At 34.9% G+C, this 14,756-nt stretch overlaps 1 long non-coding RNA gene across 1 annotated transcript; it reads right to left on the reverse strand.

Annotated features, from left to right (window-relative positions):
* Nucleotides 1–10,068: 10,068 nt before the first annotated feature.
* On the reverse strand, nt 10,069–13,328 carry LOC306670334. Its single transcript, XR_013766382.1, has 2 exons — nt 13,000–13,328; nt 10,069–10,825 (listed from the first exon to the last, which is right to left on the reverse strand). It is a non-coding gene; the product is annotated as an uncharacterized lncRNA (long non-coding RNA).
* Nucleotides 13,329–14,756: the final 1,428 nt, after the last annotated feature.

The raw sequence follows: 14,756 nt of genomic DNA on the forward strand, positions 1-14,756 counted from the left end.
CCAGGACTTTTTAAACACTGCATGCATTAACTTAATTCTAATAACTACTTTAGATAGTTACAAATATAATTTGGATTTTTATATATGAAAGTCAAAAAATTAATGCTAAAATATTAAGAAACTTATCCAAAACCATACAGCTAAGAAGTGGTGGAACCTACACGTGCATTTCTTGAAGAAGAAAATTGAATGAATTGATACATGAATAATTACAAGCAGAAAAGAAGCCTTTGTGATTTTCTGTATCAAGCCAGACAGCATTTATTTGTTTGACCACAGTGCAGTTCTGTCTCTAGACCTCACATATTACTAAAAACAGAATGAAATCAGAGTCCAATACGTATATTATCTATTGATTTCTACAACTGCAAACTGCTCAGTGACTCAACAAGGAAATCTTTGCTGTAACATCTAATTGAAGCTTAATATATAGGCTTAATTGACCTAATGTGATCAAACTTCATGGTACAAACTTACTCTCTCTGAAAAATGTGAGAATTCATTTCATACTTATTGTTCTTAGCAGTATGTTCATTGGCAGAACATTAAAAACGAGTAGAATTGCTCTGTTTTATTAGCTGTGGAATAAATGTACAATGGAAAAACTAGCTCATAACTAAAACAGAAAGAAATAATTTCTATGCTATGTAGCTGTCCCTGGACGTAGATAGGATTATAGCTACACAGAGCACACACTGCCTTTTGTCTTAGTTTTTGTGTTTTCAAAAAACAATTCAATCTTTTGAAAAAAAAATTCTATTTTTTCTCTTAACTGAATGAACAGTTTTGCCAAGTTTGCAAATGAAATAAGGCATGTATTTTGGTGGAAGACTCAAAATATATATTTTTGAATATCAACAAAATTTTATGGAGAAGTAGAACAAAGTGGCAGAAAATGTTTAGAAATCCAGGAAAAAACTAAATGGACCCCAAAACTCACCAAATAATGGAACCATTATCACATTAATTTGCATATGGTTTTTCAATGTTTACTTAATTATTCATCAGTATATTCACATGACACTTATTAAAGTACCTATCATGTGCCATATACTATAAAAAGTGCTGGGTGTATAACAGTGTACAAGATGAAATAGATAAATATTCCTGCCTTAACTCCTAAAGATGGCTTTTTTAGGAAATATTTATCATATTTTGAAACTTGATTTTTAAATTTATTATAATTATTTCACCAGTTACTTTTTGGGTTTTATAACAGTCATTTTGAAGATTGAATTCTCTTAATAGCTAATGATTAAAACTAGTTTTCTATGATTGCTCTAATTTTTGTTTTCAATTTTCTGTCCCCTCTCTCGTTTTTTCACCCTCCGTCCCTTCCCCCCGCCTTCCTCCTTCTCTCCTTCTCTTCACTTTCTTCCTTCCTGCCTTCTTTCCTTTCTTCCTTTCGTTCCAAATGCCCCCATAATAAACATCTACATGTTTTTCTTCGTATTTTATATAAGCATATTCTTATGGCTCATATTTCCTCTGGACTTGTGTCTGTTGCCTTGGGACGCACTTCTGTTCTTGCTTTGGGCAAGAGTCACGTTACAGAGTCTGAACAGTAACATGCTGAATTTTCTGCCAAAATAATCATCCTCGAATAATTTCGAAGTGCCATTGAGTGATTTTTCTCAGCATCTTTTTCATTCATAGCTGATATCCGGAATTTTAAAGTTCAATTTCTTTCTTCATTCTTTTAAAATATACATAACACTGCAGTAATATCTTGCATTGTTATAATCATCTACACCTTCATAAGAATAAAGAAGAAAAGAGAAGAGTTGATAGCATAGGAGGAAAGCAGGAGTCCATTGGCACCCATCATATCCTGTGCATAAAGTTCAGGTAAGTACATTTCTCTCTTCCTCTCCCTACCCCTTTCACTTACTCACACACTTATTATATAAGAGTATGCAAGAGAGAGAAAAATATAGTTTTATATATATATTGTATACATGTCTGATAGATAATGGTAGCTATTATATCTTCATCATTATCATGAAACACCTAGTACAGGGTGAACTGATATTAAAGATTTTTCTCCAAGTGTGTCATTGACTGAGTAGAGGGAGCTGGTATGAATCTTTTCAGTGCAACATGTAATTGATTCCAGACAACTACATGTTGCACTGATAATAATTTTTATATATTGTTATAATGATTAAGGGTAAGAAAGAGTTGGGGATAGGGTCATTTCACATATTATTAGATCTTAATATAGCTAATTGATTTTATAATGAAGGACTGAGGACTAAAGAAACTGAGACCTGACCAATTCTTAAACATAGTAGAATATTTCCATTCTAGTATTCTTTCAGCTGTAGCTGGTGAACATTTGAACATTTTATAATATTCTTTGAAAAACTCTAAATTATTTCTTCTTCTTGGAGGAAGGAGTAAATATGTAGATGCTCTCCTGTGATTTTATTTTTCCCTTTTGACCTGGAATCTTGATAGTTTTTCCAAGTTGCTTTATGGACATAATTTATGCAAATATAAATAGGAAGGTAAAAAAAGATAAAAATAAATTTTAGAAAGAAACAACAATTTAAAAGTAAATTGAGTGAACTAAAACTTTCTTCTTTAACTTGTCACTATATAAAACTGCAAATTGTGTTTTTGATATAAAAGTTTAAGTTTCCTATGCGTTACCTTAGAAAGAGCCATTCAATCTCTCCCGTCGGGGTCTTCATTCCCAGGACAAAATGAAGCATCTCCTTTTCCCTGTTGGGAGTTTGGCCAAGTATGAGCATTGGATTTCTTAAGACAAAGTCCCCTCTATCCTTAAAAAAGGGTAAAAAATTTTTTTAAATTGCTAATGGATTTGGGCTTTATTCTGACAGACAATTATGCTTTACCCCAAGAGTCTGATCATCTGCTCATGAGAGGAAAAAGAAACAGATAAACACTTTATGTACTAATATCTAAGGAAGCAAAAGGATATAATTGAAAATTCTTGGGGCAACTGAGGAAATTGGGATGACAACTTAGAGAAGTAAAAGAACCAAATACAAAATGCCTCTAAGCAGGATCCTACAGGGTAGTTACTTCTCAGAAGGCCTTCTTCCCTGAAGCAAGGAGGTGGGGACAAAGACTTTAGAAGAGACCTGCCCCACTCTGATGCCCAGGAGTTCTACTGGACAAGAAACTCAACTTCAGCTGACTGTCCAGTCATGATATAATGGGAATACAATCCCTTCCTACTGTCAACTTAGACATCAGGTGATTGGGAGCAATGCCCTAGCCACATCACTTCCATCTCCTCAGGTAACACACTTACTTACTTTATGCTGGGATCCTAATGTTCGTGAACATGAAAATTCACATATTGAGAACCACCACCAACATGATGGTCTTCAGTAGGTGATTTGGTCAAGAAGACGGAGCTTCCATGCAGGGAAATAAAGCCCTTATTAAAAGGGAACTAGAGAGTTGCCTTGTTTCTTTTACTATCTGAAGACACAACTAGAAACCATCATTGTGAACAAGGAGCTGGGCTCTGATTAGACACCGAATCAGCCAGTGCCTTGATCTCACATTCCCAGTCTCCAGAACCCTGAGAAATTAATTTCTGATATTTATTACCTACAGGTTACAGCATTTTGCTATAACAGTAAGAACAGACAGGACACTTTATAAGGTTGACACCTACAAAGTCCCAGGGTATTTATATGCCAAAATAATATGAATTACTTATCACTGAGAGGAAATGCAAGCCTGTATTCAGGGGCAGAATGTGATATACAAAACAGGATCTGATACCCTTAAAAATATTTCCTTTCTCACTTTCTGTTAAAGTTTATCTTTTTTCACTATCAATATTTTTCTGAGAAGGTTGATAAGTACTTGGATAGAAATATATATTTGATGATTCTAAATGCCTTTCTTATTATCTCCTGTGGTCCTTAAATTGTTTGTGATTAGGAAGTAAAAGTGAGACATAAAAGGCTAGATAGAGTGCCTATGTAAAACACATGCTCTTAGGCATGAAGTGGTTGCAATGCTCCTGATTAAGGTTGCCTAGGGAATGCTTAATGGTTAGACAGGAAGGGTCATGATACTGCACCAGTGGGGAGCCTGCTTTATATTCAGATTTCAAACAGGTCCAAACTCTTCCCACCAAGACACTTTGAAATCCCATACAAGATTACAGAATCAAGATAGGAAAGCTAGGGCATAAAATGTGTCCCCTCTGACAGCCAGCAGTCATTAGTAATCAAGAGACAAAGAGCAAGAGATGCAGAAAAGAGTGTTACTCTTTACCTTGGGGGTTCACATGGAGAGACTCAGAAATGTGACCAGTAGGAAACTTTTTATATATACTTGGGCAGAGCACATGAGAGGGACTAATACATAGTCCTACAAGTGTCTAATGCATAATAGTCCTTGCTAAATTTAACCTCCACCTCACCCTCCCAGGAAATGCCAAAATAAGTCAATAATGTGATTTGTTTTTGTTTGATTTTATTTTGTTTTAAAGTATTTAAAAATCAATCTGGATATGTATCTTAATTCACCAGTTCTATAACTAAATTACTTAAATTATGTAAAACTCTATTTTAGACAGAAACAAGGCTTTGAACTATTTTTCTCTGTACTTTTAGAGTTTATTTTTACTATTTACTGAATCATTACTGGAAATAACAAAGTAATTCTTTACCTCTTCTCTCTGTATTTTACTATATTATCTTGGACTAAAAGGGGAGTGGAGACAGAGTGGGAGAAAGAGAGAGGGAAAGAGAGAAGGAGAGAGAGAGGGCATACGCTAATATTCCTTTCTTTGTCTCCCCTCATCTTTCTTGGCAATTATATGTTCTTGAATAATACATGTCAGTTGAATTTTCATATGTTTATATAATTTATAAACTGCCAGAACACAGTTTTGTGCAACTACCAAATTAAAATATTATGCCCATTAAAGTTTAGCATTCCTTATTTAGATTATGCAGTATTTCTTAGGGAATGGGAATGACTCAAAAGACTTTTACAATTATTTACTAATGCCAACTTCTTTTGTAAAACACACAGACCATAAAATCCATGATAGACATTACACGCTGAGGATTATTTTCTTTAAAAGAAAATAAAAAATAAATTTTTTAATTACAAAATTTCATATTACAGTCATGGTTATCAAAGACTATATCTAAATTCATGAATTACCACTGCCTCCTCAAAAAGCTATAAAGGAATACTTTGTTTTCTTTTTCTATTAGTTTTTTTTAATATATTTTAACTATTAGTCCTTGGAAAGTGTATTAAGCAATTTAAGCATGAAATAATATGATTTCATATTTTAAACTAATACATATAGAGGAATAATTTACATAAAGTGTAATTCACAATTTTAGGGGAAGAGGTTTATGAGTTTTGAAAAACATACAGTTATATTACCATCATAAGACAGAATATTCCCATCATCGCTGCAAACTTCCTTTGTTTCCACTTAACTTTGGTGCCTTCCCCAACCAACACTCTCTGCCAAATACCAGTCTGTTTTCATTTTCTGGTTTAGATCTTTTTGAAAGTCACAAAAATAGGATGAAAAGGTACATAACAATTTGGGTTTGATTTCTTTCACTAAGCATAATGTGTTTGATATCTAAACAAGTGGTTACATGTGTCATTAGTAGTTTGCTACTTTTTCTTGCTAAGTATTATGCCATTGTATGGATATACCACTATTTGGCTGCGTTCACAAGGAGATAACACACTGCAATGGTTTTCTTCCTTGGTTGTCATGAGTAAAACTGCTTTAAACATGAATATATGGTTTTGTGTAATGCTACATCTTCATTTTTCTTGGGGCAAACACATAGAGATGAGATCACCGACTCATAATGTCTATTTATATTTAACTTCTCTCTCTCTGTGTAAGAGAATTATACTTATCTCCCTTTCTTATCAGGGTTCTCCATGGAACTTGCTTTATCCAATGAAGTATGAGCAAACTTACCTGTGCAGTTTCTGAGCAAAGTTTATTAAAAAAAAAAAAAAAAAAAAAAAAAAAACCTGCATATTTCTGCCCCACTCTTTTCCTTCTACCATGAGAACTCCATGTCCCCTTAGGGCTGCTCTTTCAGCCAGCATCTGGGAATGAAGACGCAGCCTGTGTGTAATCTGTGTGAGAAACGAACTTCAGCTGTTGTATGAAACTGAGGCTCTGAGTTTGTTACTGAGCAAAAGCAGAGCGGTGAACCTTAGAAATTCTTGCTTGACTTTAGGTAACCTTTGTACCCACATCCTTGAACCTCCTTTATTCCCTTGAACTTGATATCAGAACTGTCTTTTGTGATTGTTACTGTTGTTGTTTGTTTTCTCTCTTTTCCTACTTTCTCCTTGCTTCTTTATTTTAATTGGGTCTTTGTACTACTGCCATTCTCTCCAAAACCGTCTGTAAGTCACACCTTAACCCTCACAGTCTACCTGCTCTAGAGTAGATGTTTAACTAGTCTCACAGTTTTAAATTTTCCATCTCCTAGCCTACGCTATGTTTGTGATACCAGATGAAACTTTTAAAAATATTTGTTTTTAGTTGTCAATGGATTTTTATCTTATTTATTTCCATGCAGGGCTGAGAATCGAACCCAGTGCCTGACACATGATAGGCAAACACTCTACCACTGCACTATGACCCCAGCCCGAGATAAAACTTTTTTAAAAAGTCAGTACTCTACTTTTCTTATGTTTCTACTCAAAACCTTCAGTAATTGCTCATTACTTGTAGGGGTAATCTGACCATCTTACCTTTGTTAACAAGTTCCTTTCAGTTGGTTGCTGACTCTTCCACCATTACAACCATCTTCCATTATTGAATGACACTCTCTTCCAACCACATACGTATATTCCTTGTTTCACAGTTCGTAGAAGATATTTCTCTATATGCATTGCATATCCATCGTTTTAATTCTTCCAAGAAATATCTTAAATTCCACTCTTTTCCAAGAATTTTTTTGCACTAATTCTCTTGGGCTCCTCCAAGCCACTCACATTAATCTGCAAGAATGACCTTTTAAAAACACACATCCTAAGGACTGAGATTGTGGCTTAGTGGTAGAGTACTTGCCTACCACATGTGAGGCACTGGGTTTGATTCTCAGCACCACATATAAATAAATGAATAAAATAAAGGTCTATCAACATCTAAAAGTAAAAATAAAAACAAAATAAAACAATTTTTATAACACCATTTTTTCTCTCTACCCTACTTAAATTTTCTCATGAGCACTTAGGATAAATACTGCAGCCCTGAAAGTCCTAGATGAGCTGGCCCCTTCCTGTCATTTCCACGTTATTGTTTAGCTCCTGTTCCCTTCCCTTTCTAGCATTCTGGCCACAACAGTCTCTTCTGGTTTCACTGGATTCCAGGCTCACATCCAGCATAGACTCTTCATATTGCTATTCCCTCTGCCTAGAGTGTTATTATTATTATTATTATTATTATTATATTTTTTAATGGTTTAATTTTTCAGTTCATTTTTTAAAATTTTTTAGAGACTTCATTTTGATTCATTGTACACAAATGGGGTACATCATTTTGTTTCTACAGTTGTACACGATGTAGATTCATACCATTCGTGTAATCATACATGTACATAGGGTAATGATGTCTGTCTCATTCTTTAACACTATTTTTTTAGTTAAATCCTTCTTATCCATCAGATCACAACTATACTATTATTTTATCAGAGAAAGCTTCCCTGTACTGTACTCTTTTAGAGGGTCCAAACTTTTCTTTTTTCTTTTTTTTTTTGGTACGGGGACTTCAACTCAGGGCACTTTACCACTGCGCTACATCCCCAGTCCTTTCTTATTTTGAAACAGGGTCTTGCTAACTTGCTGAGACTGTCCCTGAATTTAGAATCCTCCTGCCTCTGCCTCCCAAGTGGTTGGGATTTCAGGCATGTGCCACTGACTGGCAAGGTCCTAACTTCCTACATGCCTTTGTAACATTTCCTTGTCGCTCTTTCAGAGCTCTTACCACAGATGTAGTTTTACATTTATTCATGGGATCATTTCATTACCAACCTGTATGGTTGGGCTTCAGCTTTGTAGACCACCCTCCTGGCATCTTACAAACCCCCAACAGATACTTGTTGAGTGTTGTTCAACACCCTTTAGCCAGTGGGCTTGGACACTTCTCTGTATCATTCATTTGTCATGCATTAACATGCGGATTTGTAGTCTTGTACTGATTTATAATTTAGATCTTTATCATCCTGCATTGTTGATTGCTGATTGTTTTGTTTTGTTTTGTTTTCTGCATCATCACCATAGAAGGTGTTTGCCATTAGTTGAATAAATGTATGTTTTCTTGTTGTTCTCTAATTCTGCAGGTAGTAGGCACTTATATGCATCAATATGGGTCTATTTGTAAAAATCCCAGTTCATGCTGTCACTAACATATTCAAGCAGAACTATTCAAATAAAAACTGAATACCTACCGACCCCAGAACTATGATTAAGTTTACCAGATAAAATTTCAGCCATGAATAACTTTTTAGGGAATGCTTTCAGTATAGCATAGATCATACATGTGTTAAAATTTATGAGTGGTTTATATGAAATTCAACTGAGAATCCTTTGTTTTTACTGGCTAAATCTATCAACTCCAACACAGTTACTCACTGAAATAGAAAGGATTGTTCTTTTTTGAGTACTGAGTATGGGTCACACAGAGTACCAAGTCCTGTCTATTTTATTTCATTTTTACTAACCATGTGCACAGGTCCTACAAAAATTCAATTTGTACATAGGGGACATACAAATGAAAGAACCTAATCAGAGTTACATAACTATCAAGTGACAACGCTGATGTGTGTCTCAAGTGTATAAGAACTTAGCCTGCACTCCTAACAACTATAAAATACCACTTCATCTAACACTATCTACGCTACTATGTGCACCCAAGGCAACCATAGAATCAACAGAGATGTTTTGTCATTAAGTGCTTTGACTATCTTTTAACAGTAGTAATCCAGAGGTCCCACTGTAAAACTCTATTAGATTTGTAAAACTGCAAATGGATTTCTGACACCCTCTAGGGGATCTCAAGTCATTCAGCCACTATATGGACTCTGAATTGACATAGATGTTTTACAATATCATTGTCCGTGAGTTACAACTTTCTGATCCTTCTTTGACATAGGAAAAAAAAAAAGAAAAATTAGATACAGTTTTCATTTTCTTAGCTCAATGGAACAGACACCTCCTTGGTGACAAAAAAAGTCCCCAAGATCAACTTTTCTTTGAGGTGTTAAGTGTTCTTTGAGGTGTTACGAAGATTTGCACTATATTTACCATTTTATTTCAATAAAGTAACTTTGAGTTCATAGACCACCCACTTTTCACGATAGGCTTTCCACTATAACTTTGTAAATATTAGATGAATGGGAAAATTTTATTACTTTGAATCTCTTTTGTAAGTATTATTTCTAATTTCCCTCTCTTTTAAATTGAATTTTTATATGACTTAAAATAATTCCCAAGCTCCGTGCAAAGGGCAACCTGAACACAGTGATGGATGAAGTGTTTCTTGTGCAGTTTAAATATCAGTTTCAAAGACAGTAAGGAGGAAATTTTAAGGTAGATCATATGTCAAGAGTTTGGGCTGTCAGGGTGTTGCACATTTAATCATTCCTTTCCAACCTTTGTTCCAGGAAAATGTGACTCCTCAGGTTTCGTGCAAAGTAAACTTTTGCTCCTTCACCACAGTATAACGTTCATGGAGCAATGGGTCTTAGACACAGATTTAAAATGGCTATATCCCCCACTGAGTTCATTCAAGCTCTCTCCCTGGTTCCTCCAACCTAGCCCCTTCCTCTTTCTCATCCTCTTCAGATCACTCCTCAAATCACTCACTCAACCACCCAGGGACAAGCTGCCCCACTTCCTGATGCGGTGGCAATAGTGAAGGCTCTGAAGTCAGACAGGCTGGAGTTCAAATCCTAACTCTTCATTAGCTGTAATTCAACCCTTATTTTGTTCATTTGAAAACTTACAATGATAGCACCACCTTCCTAGTGTTTTCTTGAATGTTAAATAAATCATGCATGGAGAACATAGTAGAGGGTAAGCAGTTAAAATATTGTTTTATTACTATCATCATCATCATAATTATATCATCACCAGCTGACAGAAGAAAATGTAAATTGTATGCCTTCATAAACATAAAAAATTAATACCTGTTCTCTCTCTTTCCTGTTGGATTACTCTCTAATTCACTTCTCCATTTACTTATTAATAAACTGCCTCTAATGCAGGTAATTTTTAATTTTCAAAATGCTTCTCAAGAAAGCTGTTAAACCTCAACATGTCAATGAAAAAGAATGGAACATAATTGGTGACTCTGCTCACATCTACCCATTTCTTACAATTTACTACTCTTCAATCACTAAATTGTCAAAAGTATATTCTTCTATAATAAAATGCTTCCTTGATTCAGAAGAGATAATCAGAACAAATATTTCCTAAAAGTGTTATTACAGGTTTTTGAAAAATAGGTTGAATCTCAGTACTTTCCAATTAAAAATATATTAATACTCTTTCTTCCATGTTTAATGTCATTCTACCTACCACCTCTACCATATTTTCTCCTTTCTTCAAACTCATGAAATATTGCCCATTCATACTCAGATCAATCTCCCCCACCCTGGCAATATAGAGAGGTATCTATAATGCATCGTTATCATAGGACACAAATATCAAATATCTAACTTCTCTTCCTAATGATATTGTAGATATAAGTGTTATTTTTCCTCATACTTGAACTTCTCCAAATTCTCCACAAAAGGAAGATAGGTCGAATTTCATGTGTCTGAATCTGGAGAACAAACAAACAAACAAAAACTGCATCAGTACTCTTAAGTATCAGATATTTTAACAAAAATAATCTCTGGAAATTTCATGGTCTGTGAAACTGATTATAGACTCACAAGTACATTTGTATGGTGATTGCAACTATATCTCCATATTGGTCCAAACTTTGTTATGTTATAAATATTTTTCTTGACAAATAATAACTGGTTGAAATTCTTCTGTGGGAAAATCTAGTGTTTAAGATGGTTGCACTGTTACTGTTAAGATATACATTTTTCATTAAAATAAATATCCACAAAGTCCTTTAGGGTAATACTCTGTGCTGAAATTTTTTTAATGGAAAATATATCTGTTAAGCATTCAATGCTGGCATTTATATCCTCAAAAAATAATTGTTAAGAAACCAGTATGTTTCAAACTTCAGGTAAAGCACTAGGAGAAGTGTTGAGCAGGATAACACATCCAGGTCATTGTATTTATGCAGTTTTCATATTCAATGAAAAAACTCATCTCAGTAATTAATTATATATTTTCATTTTTACAACTCTAAAAGAAGCCGTAGGTATTTCTATGAGAGTCTCTGATGGACTGGGTGGAGAATGGGGTATATCTTGGACCTCTGAAGACAGAGTTCTTCAAATAAAAAAAAGGATTTCCCGGTGTCTGATATTCTGATATTCTTTATAAATAGATTTTTCATGCATGTCTACTGAATTAACCTGTCAGGTAGATAATCACAAAAGAATTATAACAATTCATATTATAGTTGGATTAAGTAAAAAAGCTTCTTAAGAAAGGAAATTTCTATTCTGAAATGGGCTACTTTCAGCAATTTATAGGTAGTTCATAACATCTTTAGAATTCTAGCTGCAAAACTTAAATATAAGTTAGGAGAAGATAGGGCATTGCCAAGTTTCTCACCACAACTAATGAAGACTGAAACTCACTTGTAATAAAATTGCATTATGATCAGAAATTACTTATGTTTGAAAGTCAAATATGTAATCAAAAAGGACACTAATTCATATGTTTACAAAATTTATTAGATTCCTCTTTGGGGACAGATCTGGGCCTTTGGGTTTGTGATAATAATAACCACATTTCTTTGGGGGAAAATCAGGAAGACATTCCCCAAAGGAATGATATTTTAGCTAGATCTTTAAGTGTGAGTAGATTCTTGTTAGACTAAGAGAATGGATGAACATCCCAGGACTATAGAACAACTTGAACAAATACAATGCATTTAAAAAGGCACTTTGTGTTCAGAGAACATTGAAAAGAGGATGGGTTATTGGGAGGTCCTAGTTACATTTTTATCACCATGCTAAACAGTTTAGATTTTAATATGTTTTTATTGGTTATCCAACAGAAGTTTCTGAGTAGCAAAGTGACAAGGTGAAACTAGCATTTTAGAAAATGTTCTCTGATGTTAGTATGAGTACTAATTGGTAGGTTACCATGAAACAGGTGGACTATGGCAATAATCTGGCTGAAAGATAACTTCACTCTACATAATATATGATCTGAGATTATTACATCTGGGATAAACTTATTCTCAATATGAAATTCAGGGAGGTTTAATATCACCCATGTGATAGTATAAGATAATGAGTTATGTTTAAGATCAATAAAACATATTTAGGCATAGTATCAACTTGACCATTAAAGGATGACATCAAAATTGAACATTTTTCTGACCAGTAAGGAAACCATGGCAAATGATGTACAGCTTCACATAAACAGTATGAATTTTGATCTTAGTGTAAATTACGGCAGGAAAAGTCAGGTCTTTAGATTATATGCAGTTTTTTTAAACATTGAATAAAAACTAAATTGTTTAGACCTATTTATATTACTTTTATTATTCTCTACAGATGACTTCTATTTCTATATTTTTAAAATGCCATGGTCATCCATGTCAGTTTTCTCACAAGGGCCACTGTTGGGATCTCAAGTTGCTGGGCAACCTCTGTGCTGTAGGTTTCTAAGCAACATGTTTTGCCTATGGTCAGAGTTACAGTTTGTTCAAGTCCAGGGTGTTTGGGCTGCTACAGAAAGCTCTCTTCTCTTTCTTTTGTTTACATTTCAGCTATGTTTGTTAATAGTTTATCATTTAATGCATAAAATTTTCTGGCATAATAAAAGTTTCATGTGTGAAAGAAAACAAAGCAACAGTACCTTTCTGAATGTTGATGTCCATAGAGAGTCAGATTCACTGAGACTATTACTCTGGTTTTCCTGCTTCTCTGATGTTAGCAGTTTTCTGCATTCCCCCTTTCATTGTCAAGAAAATCAATGACACCCTCTGGACATGGAAGTTGGGTGAAAAACAGGATGAAAGGAAGAAGCCTTCTTTCAACAGGCCACCTAATTCTTTATTCCAGCTGGGCTCAGGCCCTGTTGAGAAAAACCAAGCCCTGCTCCCCTTTTGTCATCAAGCAGAGCTGCAGTTGCAGAGGGAAACCTCCCAGGTACATACGAAGTGCACGTGTGGCTGTCCTCTGACTGTGGAATGCAGGAGAACCTGCAAAGCCCGAAGTGTGATCTCAGCAGTGTCCATTCCCACTCTGCTGAATCCTGTTTGGGGACTGTGAGTCTGAATCTATCTTTGTTGATCTTCTGAATCATTTATTAATTCTTCCAGGCTGTGAAACACCAGAAAATCTAGTCCAGGAGATGGATTCAGCCCCACCTTTCCTGTCCCCAGCACAGGCAGGCAACCTCTGAACATAGTCTGAAGAATATCTTTGGGAAGAACTGAGTCATTCATTGACACACGGGCATTTTGAAATATTGTTGAGTTGGAAGAAAGAAGACCCCCCAAGAGATCACCCAATCTACCCAAACTCCTTAGGTTTCCCTCATATTAGGGTCTTTTTTTATTTTCTAGCAAACCAGAGCCTCATCTATACTAAATTATTTATGGCTAAAGGAAAACACACTGCCATTTTATTCCTCTCTTCTGATTCTCTTTTGGTCACCTAAGTTCTTTTTTCCTCACTTGTTTTCCTCCTGAGCCTTCATTTCTCATCCAATATGAAATTCTGAAGTCATCTCTTCTGTGAAAATTCCCTCAGATTTTTATATGTAGGTGCAACTGCTTCTTGTTTTCTCACCTCGTGTTGTTTCACTTAAGATGTCAGTACCCCTCAGCTCCTTATGAGCCTCTTGTTCCCTTAAGCTTCCAAGATAATAAGTAGAGCAGGCACATAGGAACTATTTAATATACATCTTTAGAATAAATAAAAGAAACTTTGATAATGAGCATTGTTTCAAATTAAATACCTGTGTGGATTTGTGCAGACTTATTCTTTTTGCTAGGAATTAGTTTCTATCTCTTTAAAATAAGTATGAACTAGATGGCTTCAAAGATTCTTCCTGCAGTAATCATTAAAGCTGTTCAAATATATTCTGGTCCTCCCCGTATGAGGCCCAGGTTAGGCTGACCTCTGGAACAGTCCTGTACCCCTAGTGTAACTGACACGTGCCCCTTTTCAACGTAAGATCCTGCAGGGCCGACCCATTCCTTCTACCTTCCTCTGTCCCTTATGTGATGACATTGAGGCCATCACATAAGTGTGCCCTGATGGCCTGTGCTGTGTAAAACATGAGTAAAAAACTTTTATTTCTCAGATTTTGGAGTTGTTTTGTTTCCATAGTCTGGTATAGCCTTTTCTGACTAAGTTCAACACATATTTCATGATTCTATTTTATGCAAGAGAAGATACTTACTTCAATTACAAGAGCAATGCTAGACCATAAAAGAATGGTTTCCAAAAATCGATTACATTAATATATTCTAGATAAGGGTTATTTTTAAACTATTACTAACACTTGAAGCATAAACGTGCTTCTATTTAATGTCAGTAAGCAAGTATAGTAAAATAAAAAAGACTTTAAAATTAGGTTTATACAAACCATAAAGAGAAATGGGG

Source organism: Sciurus vulgaris, assembly GCF_902686455.1.
Source record: "Sciurus vulgaris genome assembly, chromosome: 10".
In the NCBI taxonomy this organism is placed as follows: domain Eukaryota; kingdom Metazoa; phylum Chordata; class Mammalia; order Rodentia; family Sciuridae; genus Sciurus; species Sciurus vulgaris.